General features: G+C 29.0%; 1 protein-coding gene across 4 annotated transcripts in view; it reads left to right on the top strand.

Moving 5' to 3' along the window:
• The window catches only part of LOC117182287 (disks large 1 tumor suppressor protein-like), a 398,897-nt gene that overhangs the window by 115,666 nt on the left and 267,542 nt on the right, over window positions 1-15,689 (top strand). The window lies entirely within an intron of this gene.

Genomic DNA, 15,689 nt, shown 5'->3' with positions numbered 1-15,689 from the left:
TTCTCACGCTGCCTCGCCCTTTGCCTCTGCCTCACCATTTCCCCCTCTCCTTTACCTTTTCCTAAATCTCTTCTTCCCTATTTCATTCTACTCATCCCTCACTATCAATATTTGTTCCTTTTCGGGTTATGTTTTTCTTCTATTACCTAAGATCGTAGGTAACGGCGTTTCTGGGTGAAGATTTTACCTTAGGCAACGTAATTAAATGACGTGACAGCTCCAGGAAAGGGGTCAAGACATTTTTTTATGATTTGTCACGGTAGGGGGAAGGTTGCCCTTAACTTATGTACGTAATTTTTGCAAATTCGCTAAAACTTTCTCCTGAAGATTACACAGGCCGGCAAAATCAAGTCGACCCTCTGACCCAGAAACCAGAATATACTTTCCAGAAGGTTTTTGGCATATTTGCCTATATTTGAGGTTATGTAGCATCGAATTTTTTCATTCACTCAAAAAACCATACATGCCATTTTTAAGTATAAGTCTCACCCTTTCGAATGACGTTGAGTTTGCTAAAATATCTATTGTTTTTGCTGAGATATCACATTTTGAAATTATTAATGTTTGTGAGTTTACCTCTATTTAGGGAAGATTATAATCCGTACATTATTGCAAATAACACAGACTGACAAGATTTTGACCCAGAAAGCAGAATATACTTTTCCGAAGGTTTCTGGTATCATGAATTCGTATCTCATGTTAAAATTTCTCAATTGGCTCTGGTTTTCAAGATATTCTAACCTAAAAGTGCAAAAACAGCGATTTTTGCTCTAAACAGAGGTAAACTCGCAAACATAAAAATTGTATAATGTGATATCTCAGCAAAAACAGAAGATATTTTAGCAAACTCAACGGAATTCGAAAGGGCGAAACTTATACTTTAAAAGGGCGTTTATAAGTTTTTGAGTCAATGCAAAAATTCTATGCTACATTACCCCAAATATAGGCACACATGGCTGTTTTTGCGCTTTTAAGTTAGGATATTTTGGAAAACAGAGCCAATTGAGAAATGTGGACCTCAGCTTTGAATTCAGCATACAAAAAACTTTCGAAAATGTATATTCTGGTTTCTAGGTCAAAATATTTTCAGTCTGTGTTATCTTTTTAGTTATGAATTTTATTATTTGGTTAAACATTTACTAATTTTTTTCAAAAAGACACCCTTTTTGGTTGTAAATTCAAGTACTTTGTTATCAATTCTTATTTTTTGGTTAAAAATTCAAAAATTTTCGTAGAACGTTAATCTTTTGTTTAAAATTAGTTTTTTGTTTCTGGTAACTCAACTAAAATATTTTTTCTGAAAATTTGTCTTTTTGATTTTAAAGTTCATCTTTTTTAGTGGAAAGCTTGCATCTCTATTGGATAAAAATGCAACTTTTTTGTTTAAAATTCAAGTGTTTTCTAGAAACTTTACTTTTTGTTTAACATTTATACTTTTGTGTTGAAAAGTCATTTGAAATCTTTTAGGATGCAAATTCATGTTTTAGTATCTGGAATCTTCTTTGAATGAAAATTTAAGTATTTTTGAAAAGTTTTTTGAATTTCATCTGTTTCAGAAGAAATTTTATCTTGAATGAAAATAATTTTGATGCTTGAAAATGTTCGCTGTAAAATCCAACTTTTTTTAATTTATCTTTTTGATACTAAAATTCACTAATTATTGGGAAATTTATTTTTTGTTTGAATTTAATATTTTGGTGCTAAAGCGAGAACTTAAATCTTTTCTGGGTCAAAATTCAACTATTTCGTTGAAAATTTTTTGTTTTTTTTAAGTACCTGATGTTCTGAACGATCAAATGAACGAATTTTTTATTAATGGCTTTGTAAACTAGAAATAGCGCTAAAATATTTATTCGATTTACGTTCAAATGAACGAAATATTTTTCCCCATTTCCATTTTGCCCATAAATATTGTTTCAACTTTAATTTAAAATTTATACATTATAATTCTGTTCCAATAATAAATTATTTCCAATATAAATAAACAAACATTTTTGCAATTTTTTTGTTTACAGTCATCAGTAAAGAATTTCGTTCAGTTGAACCTTCAGAACTTCAAGCACATCTGACTGAACAGAAATTCCATCTTTCTTGTATAAAAATGCAACTGATGGTTGAAAATTAAACTGTTTTTTTTTAAATGTCAATCTTTTTGGATAAAATTCTACTGTTTTGTTAAGAATTTAACTATTTCGTAGGAAATTTACTTTTTGTTTAAAATTTATATTTTGGCGTTGAAAGATGAACTGAATTCTTTTCTGGACGAAAGTTCAACTTAAAAAAATTGTCTTATTTATTAAAAATTTATCTGTTTAAGTAAAAATTTCAACTTTTCTGGGTAAAAATGCAGAAAATGCGTCAGTTACTTAAAAAATTCATTTTTTGCTGAAAACTCATATTTTTTGTTTTGACAATCCCATTTTTGTACAGGAAATTCTTCCTTTGGCTTGATTGTTCAATAATTTAGATAAACTTTTATTCCTTTCTCGATTGAAAAATGTTTATTTGTTAAAAATTTGTCTTTTTGATGTCAAATGTTTATTATTAAAGTATAAACTATGGAGCTTTTTTGTTGGGAATTTATTTTTTCATGTCGAAAATTCAACTATTATGTAATAAAATTAATTATGTTGTTGTTGAGAATGCAAGTATTTTGTTAAAAAACCATCTTTTATAGTCGAACAAGTATTTTTTTGTTTAAAATAAATTAATAAATTTTAAAGTTTAAAAAGTGTATGTGAAATACTGTTTTATTCCGTTTATAAAATATTGTATATTAAAAGTATTATAAGAATAAAATTCTCGTATTTGAATATTATGATTAAGGAAAGTGAAAAATTAGTCAAGGAAATATCAAGGAATTTTGAAAATGAAGTCCTCGGACACCCTACCCAATTCTACTAGCAATAACTAGCCCTCCGTTTAAGGACAGGGGATTTCAAGGTACAAACGATTTTTCAAACTGGAATGTCTCGCCTTTTCCTGTGGAATTGCCTGCACAATTATGAATTTTTTAATAAGCATCGATTTTTTTCGATTTTTTCTCCAAACTGAAATTTTTATTTTAAAAAGTTTTTAACGTTTGTTACCAAAAACAATTGGAGAATGTACTAGACATTTTAAAAAATTACCCTGCATTTTACTAAATTATTTTATACCCAAAAACAGATCGAAAACTGAATAGGACTTCAAAGACCTTGTCAAAATTTAAGAAATTTAAATTAGACCAAAATCCAAATTAAAAATCCCATTTAACGTCCAATAATCAAATTGATGCAAAATCCTGTTAAATAAAACAACAATCTAACGAACAAATTTGGACCACAACGAACAAACAAAAACCAAAAATCCTATTATAATCTGAGAAAAACAAAAAACAAATAAAATTTTCGGACAAACATAAAAAAGAGGAATGAAAAATGAGAAGGCAGTCAACCACATCCCCTTCCTTCTCTTATTATTTCTTTCGTCTTTTTCATTTTTATTATCATCAAATTACAATAAAATAAAAATAAAAAACATAAATAAATAAATTTGCATTACCAACGTTTTGGCAGAAATTGACAGCACCCACGAACATGTGCTCTCTCTTTGATACCTGAGAATCGAATAAGGGGCAGCAGGTCAATCTGTTGTAAACACAATATAAATATCTGTCACAATTACATCAGAAACAGAGAAAGTAAAAGAAAAAGAGAATTCATTATACAGCCACGTTAAATGTAATTAATCATATTAGCATAACTTTTGTTCAGCCCATCCAAATCGGTTTTTAAATTAATAGATAACTTTTTTGTTTTTTAATATAAAGCATTTCCATGAATTCTCTCTTTCTCTCATTACTTTCACTATGGGAAATTTGAACATTATCCCAGTCAAACTCATGGTCAACATCAACAAACTCCTTTGCATGTCTGGCAATAACACTCTTATAACAGCTTCCAAACGAACATCACTTTTGTGCTCCTCTATCCTAGTATTGAGAAGTCTGCCAGTCTGTTCCACGTAATTCATCTTACAGATCCTGCAAGTGATCTTATAGACAACACCACCCTTTTCAAAATTACCTAAAGGATTTTTGCAAAAATGATCACCGGATCCATTTTAAATGGAATGCGGAAAATAGTATGAATTAAAAATTTTTTTAACATAAGTTCAATAGTTTTATAAATTTGACCAAAAAATGGAAGAACAAAAGTATTAAACGAACTATATTCCTTTAACTCTTTCTGATTATTTGCAAGCAAATTATTAATCTCTTTGTTTTTGATTTGTTGAACTCTAATTGCAATATATTTCTCAATTAACTTTTTTGGATAATGATTTAGAAAAAGGACATTCCTAACAATATTCAAATTTGTTATGTGAAATAAATAATGGGACAAACCTAGAGCTCTGTCAACTAAGTTTTTAATTCCTGCAATTTTGTTTTGAAAGGGATGAGCAGAAAGGAAATTTAAAATTCTACCTGAATATGTACTTTTTCTGTACCAATTGGTAATAATATTACCATCCTAGCCATCAATTACTTCTGTGTCCAAAAAACTGACTTTATAATCCTGTTCTATTCCATGGGTAAATTGAAGTTTTGGATGAAAACTGTTAAAAGTATCAATGACGATCTGTAACTTTTCTAGAGGAACACATAATAAGGTATCTTCGAAAACCGAAAATAAAAAGGCAAAACAAAATCTAATCCATAATAAAAACTATCCCTTCAATAAAATCTTTTTGACATAATCGAGTACGGGTTTGTATATTAGCCCATCTATTTAAAATTGCCTTTTTAACTAATTCAAGGGGTATACTCGGAAACATTGCAATAACATCCAAAGAAATCATTACATGGTCATCCGGAACCTTTATTTGAATGATACTTTTTTTGAAATTCCGAGCTATTTTTGACATTATATCTAGAAGTTGTGATAGAGTCCTTGAGAATCAAATTAAAATTTTGTTCTAAAAATTTGGTGGTAGTATTAATAGTTGAAATAACTATTCTTTGTGAATCTTTCTCAAACCATACAATCTTGCAAGAACTGTGTCTTCAGTGTTAATATCAGTCCATCTTATATCCTTTCCCAAAAGTCCTTTCTTTCTCCAATTGTCAAGCATCTTAAAAGTGCCTCTTTTTAATTTTTTAGCCGATTTTTATCTAATAATTCAAAATTATTACTATCAGAAAGCAAATTCTCCATATCCCTGATATAATTCGATTTTTTAATGCAAATAGTAATACTGTTTTTATCAGCATTCATGCAAACTATATCAGGGTTATTTCTGAAAAACTCTTTCGTCATCATGAAACCTTTAGAAATTCTACGATCCATATAACTGATATGCAAACTATTTTTCTCAACAAAGCTCTTTGACAAGTGTAAAACCTTGTTATATTCATTGTAGAATTTTTAAAGGTTTCATGATGATGAAAGAATTTCTTAGAAACAACCCTGATATGGTTTGCATGAATGTTGATAAAGGCAGTATTACTGTTTGCATGAAAAAATCGAATTATATCAGGGTTATTGGAGAATTTTCTTTCTGCTAATGATATTTTTGAATTATTACATGAAAATCCGCTAAAAAAATTAAAAAGAGACACTTTTAAGATGCTTGACAATTGGTGAAAGAAAGGACTTCTGGGAAAGGATATAAGATGAACTGATATTAACACTGAAGACACAGTTTTGCAAGATGTTATGGTTTGAGAAAGATTCACAAAGATGGCTACCCCTTCAGAATAGTTATTTCAACTATTTATACTCAAACCAAATTTATTGAACAAAATTTTAATTTGATTCTCAAGGACTCTATCACAACTCTATCAACTTATTTTAAATTTAATGGATCTTTCTATAGACAGAAGTCTGGTACTCCCATAGGTTCAGTCATTTCTCCGATCTTGGCAGAACCAGTGATGAAAGATTTGGAGGTTTTTGTTTTTGGGAAATTAGATTTTGTTTTGCCTTTTTATTTTCGGTTTGTCGACGATACCTTATTATGTGTTCCTCTAGAAAAGTTACAGATCGCAGTTTTACAGTTTTACAGTTTTTTACAGTTTTTTTTACAGTTTTCATCCAAAATTTCAATTTGCTCATGAAATAGAACAAGATTATAAAATCAGTTATTTGGACATAGAAGTAATTAAGGTTTGGGATGATAATATTATTACCAATTGGTACAGAAAAATTACATATTCAGGTAGAATTTTAAATTTTCTTTCTGCTCATCTCTTTCAAAACAAAATTGCAGTAATTAAAAACTTAGTTGACAGGGCTCTAGGTTTGTCCCATTATTCATTTCACACAACAAATTTGAATATTGTTAGGAATATCCTTTTTCTGAATCATTATCCAAAAAAGTTAATTCAGAAACATATTGCAATTAGAGTTCAACAAATCAAAAACAAAGAGGTTAATAATTTGCTTGTAGATAATCAGAAAGAGTTAAAGGAATATAGTTCGTTTAATACTTTTGTTCTTCCATTTTTTGGTCAAATTTCTAAAAGTATTGAACTTATGTTAAAATTCCATTTAAAATGGATTCGGTGATAAATTTTTTCAAAGGTCCTTTAGATAATTTTGAAAAGGGTGGTGTTGTCTATAAGATGACTTGCAGGATCTGTAAGATGAATTACGTGGGACAGACTGGCAGACTTCTTAATACTAGGATAGAGAAGCACAAAAGTGCTGTTTCAAGAATTCTGTTTTTCTTTTACTTTCTCTATTTCTGATGTAATTGTGACATATATTTGTATTGTGTTTACAACAGATTGGCCTATTGACCCTCATTCGATTCTCAGGTATCAAAGAGAGAGCACCTGTATTGTAATCTGATGATTATAGATGTTACGTCGTAACTTTCGAAAATTATTTTTCTTGTTCTTTGTCTGCCGATTTCTAAGATAGAGAATTTCTGAACTCTCGAGAACTTATATTCTTTTTGAAGCTGATTCTTTGTCCATCGCACGTTCAGCAATATAAGGAGGTAAATTCTAAAATTTCTCTCTCTTTACTCTTTGTTACATTTATATTTTTGCCAGATTGCATTTATAACTTAAGCCTGTTTACCGAGCCGCCTAAATTGTCTAATTGCCGACCCTACCGTAAACTGTACCGCCGCATCGCCTTTACAATATTTTCCAAATTTGGCTTGCAGATGTTGTAACTTTCCAAATTTCTACGTCACAAATTGGGTGTGTCCAAGTCTTCTACCTCTAATTTCTTCAGCCAATAGACCATAAGCACCCCCACTGACGTACCATCCCTTCTTCAAAAATTGTACTTCGACTAGCTCACTCTGTAAAATTGCAAGCAGATACAATTCAACTTCCGTAAGATACATTTTGATTCCGCCGTGTACAGATGAAATTTTTCGGGTGTAAATAACAAGTCCTATCTACTCTTGTCTGCATTAAGAGTGATAATTCTTATTCTTGTTCCCAATTTTTCTGTTTAGAAATAAATATTGCTTCAAGTTACTGAAAGGTGCGTGTTTTGACTGAACTATTATCACAGAACAATTTCATAATTACGTTTTTAATTTTTTTCTGCATGTTTTGCCTCGACCACAAAACAATAGAAACAAAAAAGACGAAAGAAATTAAAAGAGAAGGAAGGGGATGTGATTGGCTGCCTTCTCCTTTTTCTTTCCTCTTTTTTATTTTTGTCCGAAAATTTTATTTGTGTTTTGTTTTTTTTTTCAGATTACAATAGGATTTTTGGTTTTTGTTTATTCTCAGTGGTCCAAATTTGGTCGTTGGATTCTTGTTTTATTTAACAGGATTTTGCATCAAAGACCTTGTTTGTAAACGGAAGTTGGGAAGAAGAAGGCTGTAAACGGAGGGCTAGCAAGCATTTCTGGAAACTAAAAATCACGTAAAGCAAAAAGGTGGTAGAAATATTATTTTACGTTTTGTTATATGGGAGGGGAGGGTCTTAAAAAGGGCCTATAATCCGTTACGTAATTTAAGTACGGCCCCTTATCAACTTCGAGTCTATTGGACTCTGAAATGAAAATATAACCTGGGAAATTTTAACCAAAAATACTTCATTAAAATTATACATAGTCTTGAAATTTTTCACGTGAAATTTGTTTCTTATATTTGCTTATCATAATTTTATGACGTCATCGGGAATTTTCTAGAAACTTAGCACGGACATGAACCACTTTAGGTGTAGAACGGTTACGAATTTGGTTAGGTAGAAATCTTGTTCTTGGATCTTGCATATTTAATAACCTAATTAACTAAATTCAATCCTCTACCTTTAAACATGGGAAATTTTTTCTACCTCACATCTGGATATTTTCTCAATGTGCACCATTTTTCCACTATTAACTTGAAATTAACTTCGCGTCATTTTCATTCTAGATAATAGTATGTGTGTCACTGTGTCATCAAATGTGTCACTGTGTGTCACTGCCTGTGTTTCGCAAAAAATTTACCGAGAATTTAGAGATTAAAATTACATGGATTTCCTGAATGAGAATAAAAAATGTTTTAAAAAATTAATCTGTTTCTAAAAAAAAAAAATTATTGTGTTTCGAGAAAATAAAAAGAATTGAAGATGGCAATATCACAGTAAGATTAATTTTTTGTGCAGAAAATATAATAAAAGAAACTACATATATATGCTTTTTTTTTTTTTTTTTTGGTGGAAACTTCAACACTTGTTGGAAATTTCATATTTGACGGTTTGAAAATAAACTGTTTTGTAGAAAATTCGTCATTTTGGAGTCTTTTTCGATTGAAAATTTAACAATTATGTTAAATTTTTTTTCAAATGAAAAATATTTATTGACAGAAAATTCGAGACTTGTTGAAAGTTCATCGTTTTTTTTTGAAAATGCATAAAAAATAGAACAGTTTTGGTTGAAAATTAATGTATTTCTTTAGGATTCAAATTTTGTGTGAAAAGTCCGTCTTTTTGGCTTAAAAATTCAACAATTTAGTTGACATTTTTTTTCTTTTTTGACTGAAAAGTCTTTCTTGATTAAAGTTTGAAAATTGATTAAAACGTTAACTATTTGGTTTGAAATGAAATTTGTGGTTACATGTTTATATATTAGGGTTGCAAATTACAATGTTTTTTTTTAAGAATATTCGTTTTTTTTGGTTGACGATTCGTCTTTTTGGTAGAAAATTGGACTGTTTTGTAAAAAATTTGTCGTTTGGCTTAAAAATTCCAGAATTAGGTTAAAATTTGTTCAAACTTAAAAATATTTCTTGGTAGAGAATTGAACTTTTGTTGAAAATTTCTCATTCTATTTGAAGATTTATCTCTTTTGGTAGAAATGTTATCTTTTTTGTAACTCATCGTTTTTAATTGAAAACGAACATTTTGGTTGAAAGTTTTTCTTTCTGATCTGAAAAATCTTTCTTGGTTTAGAATTAAACTCTTGTTTTAAATTCAACTATTCCGTTAAGAATATTCTTTTTGTTAAATATTCACATATGCGGGTTGCAAATTCAACTGTTTTTTAGAAAATACATCTTCTTGGTTGAAACTGAAACTATTTTATTGAAATTTCGATTTTTTCGTAGAAAATTAAATTATTTTGGCACAAAATTCAACTTGAGTTGAATTTTTTTTTTCACTAAAAAATCTTTCTTGGTTGAGAATGCAACTCTTGTTGGGTATTTTCCTTTTTGGTTTCAAAATAAATTTCTTCTGGTTAAAATATTATCTTTCTAGGTTAAAAATGCAATTTTTTGGTTGCAAATTAATCTGTATTGGCTGAGAATTCAACTCTTTTATTAAAAGTTCCGACATTTAATTAAAGATGAACTTTATTGGTCGAAAAATCATGTTTTCGGGATAAAAATTCCATTGTTTTGTTAAAAATTCGTGTTTTGGTCTTGAAAATTCAATGATCAGTTTGAAAGCTTTGTTTACATAAAAATGATTCTTGGTTGAATCTTTTTGGCCGAATTCAACTATTTTTGTTAATTAAAATATTTTTAGGTGGAAATATTGGCGAAAAAGAAATGGGGAAAAATATTTCGTTCATTTGAACTTTCGGAACTTCAGGTACTTTGAAACTTGCACTATTTCTTTAAAAATTAATTCTCTTGTCTGGAAAGTCATCTCTGCTTCAAAATTTAACTATTTTGTTATTTTCTTTTAATTTCAACTCAATTGTTTTCAGTGAAAATTGAACTTTTCGTTTTGTGTTTGAAAATTGATATCTTTTAGTTGAAAATTCATTTATTTCGACTTGGAATCTTAGGAAGATAGTGGCTATACACTAGCGCTATTTAAAAGAATTTATTCCCCTATTATTACTTTCTTTTGATGAAAAATCACCGGGTTTTGAGAGCATTTTAGTCTGTGAATTCTGCTACCATAACTCGGACATCGCTCTTAATAAAAAGACGCAGTTTCGCAATACACGTCTTATAGGACACAAAGGCGGTAGTAAAGAATACGATTATTCCATTTCTCGCAGAGACAGGGCCATTACTCAGTACATACTAAAAATCAAAACAACTTGGCAACTGCAAGAATACTGTAGGATCGTAGACTTTGAGGACTTGGCATAATGTAGCATATTCTCGGACAAAACCATTTATGGCTAGAATATTTTTAGATCTGTAACTTTATTTTGCATACCCCTGAAAATTTAATTTTAATATCGGCAGGGTGGACGTGGGTCAGGAAAAGCCTGGAAGTCAGGGAAAAGTCAAGGGATTTTCTTCGTCCAAGATAGACAGAGGTTTTGAAAAAAAATTGGAATAGTCAGGTGCTTTCTGCAAGAAGCTTTTTAAATAACTGTCCGGAAGTAAAGATTAGGGAAAAATGAGGAAGTTTTGAAAATTTTATTATTTCTTTGAAAATTCAGCAACTTTGCTTCAAAAATCATCCTTTTTGTAGAAAACTTAAGTATTCTGGGAGAAAATTCACTTTTAGTTGAAAACTGATATTTTGCTTTTAAAAATTCAACTGAAATCTTCCGTGGTTGAAAATCCAACGTTTATAAAACGAAATTATAAAATTTCCGGAATTTCTGTTAGTGATTATTTGGACCTGGTGACAGTAAAAAAAAAATTAGTTTGATCCCAACAGTTCTTAATATCTGACTAAGTTTTACACACCTAGGGACTTTGAAAATTATATAGAAAATAAAAAACAAAAATTTATTTTCGTTTGTAAACGTTGCAAACTTCACTTACGTGTTTAATCTTTGTTTTTTTTTTATAAAAATGCACCTGTTTGGTTGAAAATTAATTTTTTTTATGAGGATTCATCTATTTTGTTTGCATATTTGTCTTTTATGGTAAAATCCAACTTTTGTATTTACAATTAAAATATTTTTTCATTTAAATATATGCTTCTTATATTATATTATTCGCTGAGCGTAATGGATGATTTTTTATTAAAAATTGAATTACTTGTTTCAAGGTTCAACCACTTGGGTAAAAATTGATCTCCTTGGTATAAGAATGTATCATTTGAATTAAAAATTCATTTGGTTGAGAATTTGACTCTTTTGTTGAAAATTCATCTTTTTGTTGAAAATTCAACTGTCTCCTGAAAAAATTGGTTTTTGTAGCTTGAAAATCCAAATATGAGATTTACCTGAAGTTCAAAACGTTCAAATGAAGAAACGTGTTTTACTATTTTCATTTTATCAAAAAATATTGTTTCTACTAAAATTAAAATAATGCATTCGAAGTTTGTTTTCTTATCTGTGTTTTACAATATAAATTGAATCAATATTTTAGTGCTATGTCTTCTTCACAAAGCCATCAATACAAAATTTGTTAATTTGAACGTTCAGAACTTCAGACAACTAAATATGAGTTTAAAAATATTAATGTTTTCGGTTTAAGTTTAATGTTTTTTGCTTACAAATTCGACTTTTTTGTTTGCTAAAAATTTATTTGTTTGGTTTAAAAAATAATCATTTTATTAAAATATTATTCTTTTTGGCTTGGAAATTTAACTACAGTTTGTTTGCAAATACAAATGTTTTTGGTTGAAATTAAATTTTTATTGTTTAAAAATTGGTCTATTTCTTTAGTTACAAATTTAGTTCGTGTTAAAAATTTAAGTATTTTATTAGGCATTGATCTATTTGGGCAGAAAATTCGACCTTTTGGATTGAAAGGCTATCATTTTGTATTATAAATGCAACTTTCTTCTTTAAAAAACTCGATTATTTGGTTAAAAATGCAATTGTTTTGGTTTTTTTAAATCTTTTTTTGTTTGGAAATTCGTACTTTTGGAATGAAACATGATCTTGTTGTGTGAAAATTCACATTTTAGAATTGACAATTCATCTATCTTATAGAAAATTTGTCCTTTTTTATAGAAAATTAACTTCTTGGTTAAAAACTCATCTTTTCTAGGCGGAAAATTCAACTAATTTCTTCAAAATTAATTATTATTTCGAAATATAAACTCTTTGGTATAGATAATTTAATTATTTTTTGAAAAATTGTTGTTTATTTTTTGTTCAAATGTCAAGTATTATTTTTTTTGCTGTAAATTTATCTTTTTTTTTCTTTTAACTTTTCGGGTTGAAAATCCTATTGTTTTCTAAAAAATCGATGTCTATGGCTTAAAAATTCCACTATATTTTTGAAAATTCGACTATTTGCTTGGTTAAAAATTTCGTTTTTTTTAGTAAAAAGTCATTTTTTTGGTCAAATATCTAGCTGTTTTGTTGAACATTGGTCTATTTGGATAGAAAATTCGTCTTTTTGGGTTGAAAATTCTGGTTTTAAAGTAGAAAAATCGTCTTTTTGTTGTTGAAATAAATAAACTTTTAATTTTAATCTAAAATTTCATTGTTTTATTCCGTTTATAAAAAATTCTGTCCTAAAAATGTTACAAGATTAAAATGCTGGTCTTGGAATATTAATGGCCAGGGAATATGAAAAAATAGTAAGGGACAAATCAGGACAAAGTTAGGAAATTTTAAAAATTAACTGTTTTGACCAGCTTGTATATCGTTCTACGAGATAAATCCGGTCAGTTGTTAATAAAAAATACATGGTAAATTCGGATGGAAACTGAAATGAAAAATAAGAGTAATGAAATAAAAAAAGCCAATATTTATCGCTATAGTTCATTTTGGTCTCTGTCGAAATCGTTAAATTTAAATACCTTGGTCCATATCGCGCCCATACCTATTCAGTTCTCGCCTTCCACATTTCATTTCCTTCCTTCTAAAGATTAAAGTAGACTCATAAATTTTGATTTTTTATCCAGCAATGAAATTTAAAATCTATTAAGAGAACGAAAAGTAAACACAAAATCGTTAGGTAGTAGCATTCTTATGAGTGCCAATTCATTTTATGATTTTTTATCATTCTACTTTATTTCCCAGCTGTCACCTATTTTCGAGATTTAATTTTTAAATTCTTTTAGTTTTAGTATCTGTTTCACGGTTTCGGTTTTACCTTTCTTTTTTATTTTTATTTCCTTTTTGATTTTTTTCTTTTCTTCTCTTTCCTTTTTTGTGGGGTCTCGAGCTTCCTGCTTCTGGCTAGTTTGTACTCGTCATGGTTTTACCAGAGGAGAGTCTAGGGAGACGTCCCTCCTGTCTGGGTTAAATAATTGTCTCATTAGTCCACGCATGATGAGTGAGGGTAAGGTGACTTAGACTCAGTCTGGAACTAATACTTTTTTTTATTGATTCTACTCATCGCAATTTAAAATTTAAAAAATGGTTTCTATTTGATGTCTATTTGTTTATATTGCAAATGAAATACACTAGAAGCATAAAACTCTATTTTCTATTGGAAATGCTCTATCATTTCGGCACCCGGTGCCGAAAACTGGAACTAGAAAGAATAGGTACAATTTTAAAGATGTATTTTAATTTTTGAACAACTGTGCTTTTACGTTTCTTTTGTGAAGTATAAAACAATAATTAAATGCTAAAAACAAATCTTCATCAAAAACAAATAGTTTTAGATAGAATTTCAATCTTATACAGTGAAAAAAACACATTTTTGTCAAACAGGTTAAAAAAAAAACGATGATTTCACTATTTCATGTAAGTTTCAATGCACTGTAAGCTTAAATAAACTTTAATTAATGCATATAGCTACACATTTTATCCAGATGATGCAAAGAATACGAACAATAGACGACTGGCATTTAAATGCAAATTTTAACCTAACTTTTATATCGGATTTTTAAGTAGTAAATATTTCTATATAATATGTAAATTCCATCTAAAACCCTTTGCTTCCGATAAATACTTATTTTTATTATCCAATGAATACTTTAAACTCAACAAAAAAATCGTTAAAACACTTTTATGCACAAATTAAAATGCATCTTTAAAATCGTACCTTTTTCTAGTTTGGATTTTTGTCACTAGGTGGCGTGTCGCAGTTTAAACATTCGCAATAGGGAAAACACAGAATATATTGTAGATAACGCATACTGATCAAATTTTTCCAGTGGCGTAGCCATGATTTTTTTTCGGAGGGGGCTTCGTGTTTTTCTATAAGCAAAGAATGGGGGAAAAGGGAATTGAATAATGAAAATACTTAGTTTTGCGGGGGGTGGGGGCTTGAGCCCCAATCCACCCCCTGGCTACGTCACAGTATTTTTCCTTCATAAAATATCTTTGACACCAAATTTAATACTGTTCTTTTTTTTCTACTTAAAATATATTCTATAAAGAAACAAATAGTTTGTATTTTGTTTCTAAAATATATTTTTTAAATATTACACACAAACAAAATTGTATCCAATATTTTTCCTACTCAAAATATTTTCTACGGAAAATGTATCCTGCACAGAATTAAATAGTAATTAATTTATTTTAAAGATATTCCCAAAACATTTTGCATAACATATATTTTACATAACATATTTAAAACAGTAAACGAAAGATTATTCAAAGGACGAAGTATGCAACTGTAAAATTCAACTGATATCAACACAAATTTCTTCTACGACGAAAGCTGGTTCAGTAATGAGAAGTTCTTTTGCGAAAATAGATAAAAATTTCATTTACCAAAAAATCACATTAGGAGCACTGAGAAAAATGGATTATGCCCAGTAATTAAAAATATGTTACCAGGTATAGTTTTGGACTATTAACTATGGGATAGCGATCCAGATTATACGAAATAAAACATACGGATATTAAAGAATAGATATTGCCGGATAAAATCTTGGAATATTAATTGAAACTGTAGACTTTTGAATTTAAAGTCTAAAGATATTTAAACCTAAAATCCAAGATATTAGAATTTATAATCCAAGATATTAAAATCTATAATGCAAGGTATTAAATGTGCCGATCGAAAATATTAAAATTCCAATGGTGCAGGGAATATAAAAACCTAATTAGAGTGTTATAAACCCATCTAATATCAAACATAGAAATGTTATAAAAACTTTTAAATTTTCTGCTGATCTGTTTGGGGCGTTTGACGTTTATAAAAAAACAAAAAGTCTGGAATTTATCGTTCTTAAAACATTATATTGACGTCTTTTGATTTTTATGCCTACTATTTAGGTTCAATTATTACGAGGGTAGTTCAATAAGTCCTTAGAATGACCAACAGATGGCGTGCGAATCGCTCCAAATCATCTGTTTTCAGTCAGCACCACTCTCGACTAGATATATGATGCAGTCACAGTCCACATCTTCTGAGTTTACGTGTTTTTATAACCAATTGAAAAAAAAATTGTTCGTTAAGAAAAATGGAAAAAAAC

Source organism: Belonocnema kinseyi, chromosome 10 (genome assembly GCF_010883055.1).
Source record: "Belonocnema kinseyi isolate 2016_QV_RU_SX_M_011 chromosome 10, B_treatae_v1, whole genome shotgun sequence".
Taxonomy (NCBI): domain Eukaryota; kingdom Metazoa; phylum Arthropoda; class Insecta; order Hymenoptera; family Cynipidae; genus Belonocnema; species Belonocnema kinseyi.
Note: the sequence above shows the minus strand (reverse complement) of the source record. Positions and strands in the feature narration are given on the sequence as shown.